The sequence below is a fragment of the Chanodichthys erythropterus genome, chromosome 3 (genome assembly GCF_024489055.1).
Source record: "Chanodichthys erythropterus isolate Z2021 chromosome 3, ASM2448905v1, whole genome shotgun sequence".
In the NCBI taxonomy this organism is placed as follows: Eukaryota; Metazoa; Chordata; class Actinopteri; order Cypriniformes; family Xenocyprididae; genus Chanodichthys; species Chanodichthys erythropterus.
The window spans coordinates 11307592-11313388 of record NC_090223.1 but is presented as its reverse complement, the minus strand read 5'-3'; positions in this window follow the sequence as shown (position 1 = coordinate 11313388).

The following is a 5797-nucleotide window of genomic DNA, read 5'->3' as shown; positions in this document are numbered from 1 at the left end:
GATTTCTGTGAGGATTTTTATAGTCAGAAAAACCTGCACTTTGCCTTTATAGACCCAAGGTCACTGTGATTTGGCCAAGTAACATGTTCCTGGATCAATATTTTGTTTGTCCTGTCGTAACCCTATTCCTACCCCTAAATCTACCCATAACTTATCCCTAAAATCAGAAAGATGGGGAAAGATAGGTGAACAACATTGATGTAGAAGCACCTAACCCTGGTTGCAAGCCTAAACTTGATAAACGGTAAAGTTGTCCCACAAAGATGTTGATCCAGGAACATGTCTTACTTGGCAAAATCACGGTGACCATGGACCCCAGACTCTTCATGTTTGGCAAAAACGTTTTATCTATAACACATACAAACACTGATAATGTGAAATAATGGCACCCTTGGTATATATATATATATATATATATATATATATATATATATATATATATATATATATATATATATATATATATATATAAAACAGCAAACTTCAATCAAACTTTCAGTCTCTCTGATGGTCAGATGAGACCAAAATAAAGCTTTGTGGAAAAGCACCAGGTTGAACAAACCCTTTAATTATATTGTAAACGGTCCCTTAATTTCTTTTACATTCAAACTATGTTGAATTTGCAGAAACTTCTCTTTGACAGTTTGTTTTGCTGTTAATATTTAGCTCCATTTCTTCTTGTTCTTTGACATAACAAATTCAATAATATGTTTGCAGAGCAATGTCCATGCATTTATGTTTAAAGGGGCAGGTTGCTGAGCATGAGATCACTGTGATGTATATATTATGGACACAGAATGTGATTTGTTAAAAAAAAAAAAAAAACAACAAGGGACATGAATGATTAAAACTGAAATGAAATTATTCATATCCAATGCACGTTAAAGAAGGTAAAAGCACAGTTAATTCAAATTTTAATTAGACACTTGAACAAACAAATGTATCCAGTTTTTAATGTATTAAAAGTTTCATATTTAATAAAAAGTAACATTTTATATCCAGCTGTTGCCCTCAGGTAACATTGTACCATAGTGGAACACAAGTATTAACAAACCATCATATCTTTATGTTATTATATTAAGTCTTCCCTCTCACCCTCACTCTCTCCCTGACATATTGTCACTATGATTTCATCTTCCCCAAACAACAGAATTTTGAACTGAATCCTTAAATGGACTGGAAGATAATGGAGCGATGCTAAGATTGGGGTGACATGGTCAAATTTCTTTGCTCTGGTTAACATCCTTGCAGCTGCATTTTGAACCATCTGGAAGCGAGCAATGGATGACTGAGGAAGGCCCAAATACAATGAGTTGCAATAACGTGATGTGATAAAAGCATGAATGACCTTCTCCAAATCTTGAAAAGACAAGAATGATGACAAATGACCAAATGAATGACCAAAAACAATGATTTCAGTTTTGTCTTCATTAATTTGGAGAAAGTTATTTTTTAACCATTTCTTGACATCATCGACAGTCCAACAACGGTTGAATGGAATCAGCAGCTTTCAATGGAATGTACAACTGGGTATCATCAGCGTATAAATGAAACGAAACATTGTGCCCTCTAATAATATTCCCTAATGGACGCATATATAAGTTAAAGAGGAGCGGGCCCAAGATGGAAGCCTGAGGTACACCACTCATAATAGGAGTGGTCACCACACCACATAATAGGAGCTGAAGAAGAGGAAAATCTGCCCAAAGATACAGAAAAGTACCTGTCTCTAAGATATGAAGTGAAACACTGTAAGGCGGTACCCATGATACCAATCAAATGCTCTAAACGCCAAAGAAGTACATCATGATCTACAGTATAAAAGGTGGCTGTAAGATCTAGTAGCATCAAAACAGCATTTTTACCAGCATCAACTGCAATTAAAATATCATTAGATACCTTTAACAAAGCAGACTCTGTGCTATGATAAGCAGTGAAGCCAGATTGGAAAGGTTCCAATAACTTAGCTGAATTTAAAAACAAGATCAATTGTGACTGCACAACTTTCTCTAACAACTTTGACAAGAACGATAGCTTAGAGACAGGGCGATAATTATTTAAAGAACCCTCATCCCATCTTAGCAAAGGTTGAACAACAGCATGTTTAAAACAATTAAGGACTAACCCAGCATCCAAAGATAAATTAATCAACGCTTGGATACTGGGGCCAATTTCAGAGAAAGATGCTTTTATAATCTCTGAAGGGAGAACATCAAGTGAGGTGGAAGTTATTTTCATTCGGTTAACCAGATCACCCAGATGATGAAACATGAAACATGCTGAAAACGATAAAAGCATACCGGAGTAGCCAGTAAATTCAGAGTCAGATCTGAGAACCGTAAAGTGAAGGAAGAACAAATTGGCTATCACTTTGTCAGAAAAAAAAGTTTAAAAATGTCTCATAAAGTTCAGCCGAGGGTTCTCCATGAAATTGGCAACTAGGGTTAATTATTGAATTAATTGTGGTAAATAAAATCTTAGGCCTATGTTGATGTGTAGCAATTAAATCAGAAAAATACCTTGATCTTTCTAAGTTTACAGCATGCTCAAACTTGAACAGACAGTCTTTAAAAAACTCAAAGGACACAGTTAAATGATCATGCTTCCATCTGTGCTCTGCTTTACGACAGGCCTGTCTGAGAGAATGAGTATTATCGTCCAGCCAGTAATAAGATTTTTGCTTTGGTTGTTTCAGCTTGAAGGCTGCAATGGCATCTAAAATGTTAGAGCAAAATGTGTAAAATAAAGTAATCAAATCATCAGGCCCAGAGGAAGACTCAGCAGCATTTAAGATAGATGATTCAACAGCATTAGCTAAATAATATTCACTAAACTGAGCAGCAGTCAGCGAGTTTATAAAACGGGAGTAGTAGCCAATAGGCGTAGTTAACACAGCAGAGCTTACAGCAGGGACATTAAAAACAATGGGCTTGTGATCAGAGAAGGAAGCTTTTTCGATATTAACATTATCAAAACGTGTCCCATATGACAATATAAGGTCGAGAGTATGACCAAGGACATGTGTTGCTTGATTTATGTGTTGACTAAGACCAAAGGAATCCAAGACATTACAAAATTCAGCAACAAAAGGGTCGACCTTGGCAGCATACATGTACATTAAAATCACCCAAAATTAACATATGATCATACAAAGGCAGGATAAGAGTTAAAAAATTCAGAAAAGTCGCACATAAGAGAGTGGAAGAAGTGGATTCTAACATGGCACACTGTACCTCAAACGACAAGTAAAGTGTTTGTTTAAAAAACATAGCAACCCCACCGCCCGTTACAATGTGTGTAGATCAAAGGCATGATGACGATGGAAAAGGGTAAGGAGTACAGTTTAATCACAGAAACAGTATACATAACTGTGGCGAGGGGGGCGTGGTTCAGCGAGGTCTGCAACCGGAGAGAATGGCGGGAGACGCGTGGTAAGTGAGTGGCTTGAATACAAATCACGAACACCTGTTTCTCATTGCAGTGATTGGCGCGGAGACAGGACAAAACGCCGTGAGAAGCAGGAGTGTGGGAGAGAGAGGGGAACTGTTGACTGAGTCGAGTCGAGGTTCGTGGAGTGAAGCCCTTGTGGATAGTGTAAGCCCAACGTGGAGTGAAGCCCTTGTGGATAGTGTATACCGAACCTGGAGTGAAGCCCTTTGTGGATTGTTTATTTTCGTTGTTGTGCGTTGCACAGTCCTTCTGTTTGACATTCAATAAAGACTCAGTCACCAGTTGTTCGTCGTCCCTGACCACTTCCTTCCCCACTACGAACTTAAGTTTACTACACTGGTGCCGAAACCCGGGAAGGAAGTCGGTGTGCACGTCGCCATGCAATCGTCGTCCTCCGCCACATTTGCGGACATCATCGCGTCCCTCGCGGTCCTGCACCGCGAACAACAACAGGCCCTGCTGGAGTTAAGAGGCGACCAGGAGCTGTGTTTTCAAGCCATCCTACAGACCCAGCAGGAGGACCGCGAGGCGTTCCGGAGCTGGATTGACCGGGAGGTTCCCCGGGAGCCCATCGAACCGCCCGCTGTGCCTGTCCACCTGCCCTTAAATAAGATGGGCCCACTGGACGATCCGGAGGTGTTCTTAGACCTCTTCCAGAGATCCGCGGAGGCGTGTAAATGGCCGCGGGACCAGTGGTCGATGAGGCTGGTCCCGCTCCTCTCAGGAGAAGCACAGGTGGCGGCACAGCAGCTCCCCGTCCCGAACCTCCTGGTCTATGAAGACCTACGACGGGCCATCATCCAGCGGGTCGGTCGGACCCCGGAGCAGCACCGACAGCGCTTTCGCTCCCTCGACCTGGGTGAGTCCGGCCGGCCCTTCACGTTGGCCCAGCAGCTCCGGGACTCGTGCCGCAAATGGTTGCTGGCTGAGGGAAGCGACGTGGACCTGGTCGTCGATCGCGTGGTGCTGGAGCAATTCATCACTCGGCTCCCGAAAAAAACGGCCGAGTGGGTCCAGTGCCACCGCCCCACGTCGCTGGACTCAGCAATCCAACTGGCGGAGGATCATCTGGTGGCGTGCCAAGGGGGCGGCGAACCCCTTCCAGCTGCCTCTCTCTCTCCCTCTCTTTTGTCCCCCTCTCTCTCTAGACCTGTCCCTTTCCCTAGGTCTCGTCCGCCCGGCCCACCTCGTGTTCCGCCCCGAGGGCGGGGCGGAACGGGACAGGCACCTTCCTACGGACCCAGAGGGACTCCCTGCTGCCGGGGCGGACCCCGCTCCTGCTTCCCCCCTCTCTCCGCGCCATGTATTCAGCCCACTCTCTGCCACTGGAGCGGCGGGCAGGTCTGGGCCGGCCTGTTGGCGGTGCGGGGATCCGGATCATTTTGTGGATAAATGTCCGGTTATGGAGGTCGGGACGGTGATCCGGGTCCCCGACGATCCTCAGGCCGCCCCTGGTCAGGCTGGCGGGTACCAAATACCTGTGAGTATCAAGGGGGGTACCTATCAGGCTTTGGTGGACTCGGGCTGTAACCAAACCTCTCTCCATCAAAGCCTGATTTCGTCTGGGGCATTGGATACAGGCCGCATGGTTGGGGTTCGGTGCGTGCACGGGGATGTGGTAAGATATCCCGTAATGTCCGTCATAATTAAATTTAGGGGACAAAAGCATAGTGTTGAGGTGGCAGTTAACCCGCACCTCCGGCATCCGATAATTTTGGGGACGGATTGGCCCGCGTTTAAACAATTATTGGGATGTCTATGCTCGGATGCCTCTTGGGGGGAAAGAACGCGGGGTGAGCAAGCGCGAGTGCAGGTCGGAGAGACTGATCAGAGACCGGAGAGTTCTGCTGCAGGGGATCTGAGTGAAGCCGGAAGACTAATTCTTCCGGAACGCGATGATTTTCCCCTGGAGCAGTCTCAGGATGAGACATTAAAGAATGCTTTTGATAGGGTCTCGATGATTGATGGTCAGCCTCTCCAGCCTGGACGTCCGCTTGCTTACCCATATTTCGCGATTATAAAAGATAGGTTGTATCGAGTGACCCAAGACACTCAGGCAAAAGAAGATACAACCCAGTTATTAGTGCCAAAGAGCCGCAGGGAAATGCTTTTTCACGCGGCTCATTCTAATCCAATGGCGGGGCATTTGGGACAGGCAGCGACACTAAATCGTCTCATGACCCGGTTTTTCTGGCCGGGCATTCACGAGAATGTACGCAGGTGGTGCGCGTCTTGTCGTGAATGCCAGTTGGTGAACCCACCGGCCACCCTAAAAGCGCCATTGCGCCCACTTCCCTTAATGCAGGTCCCCTTCGAGAGAATTGGTATGGACCTCATCGGGCCATTA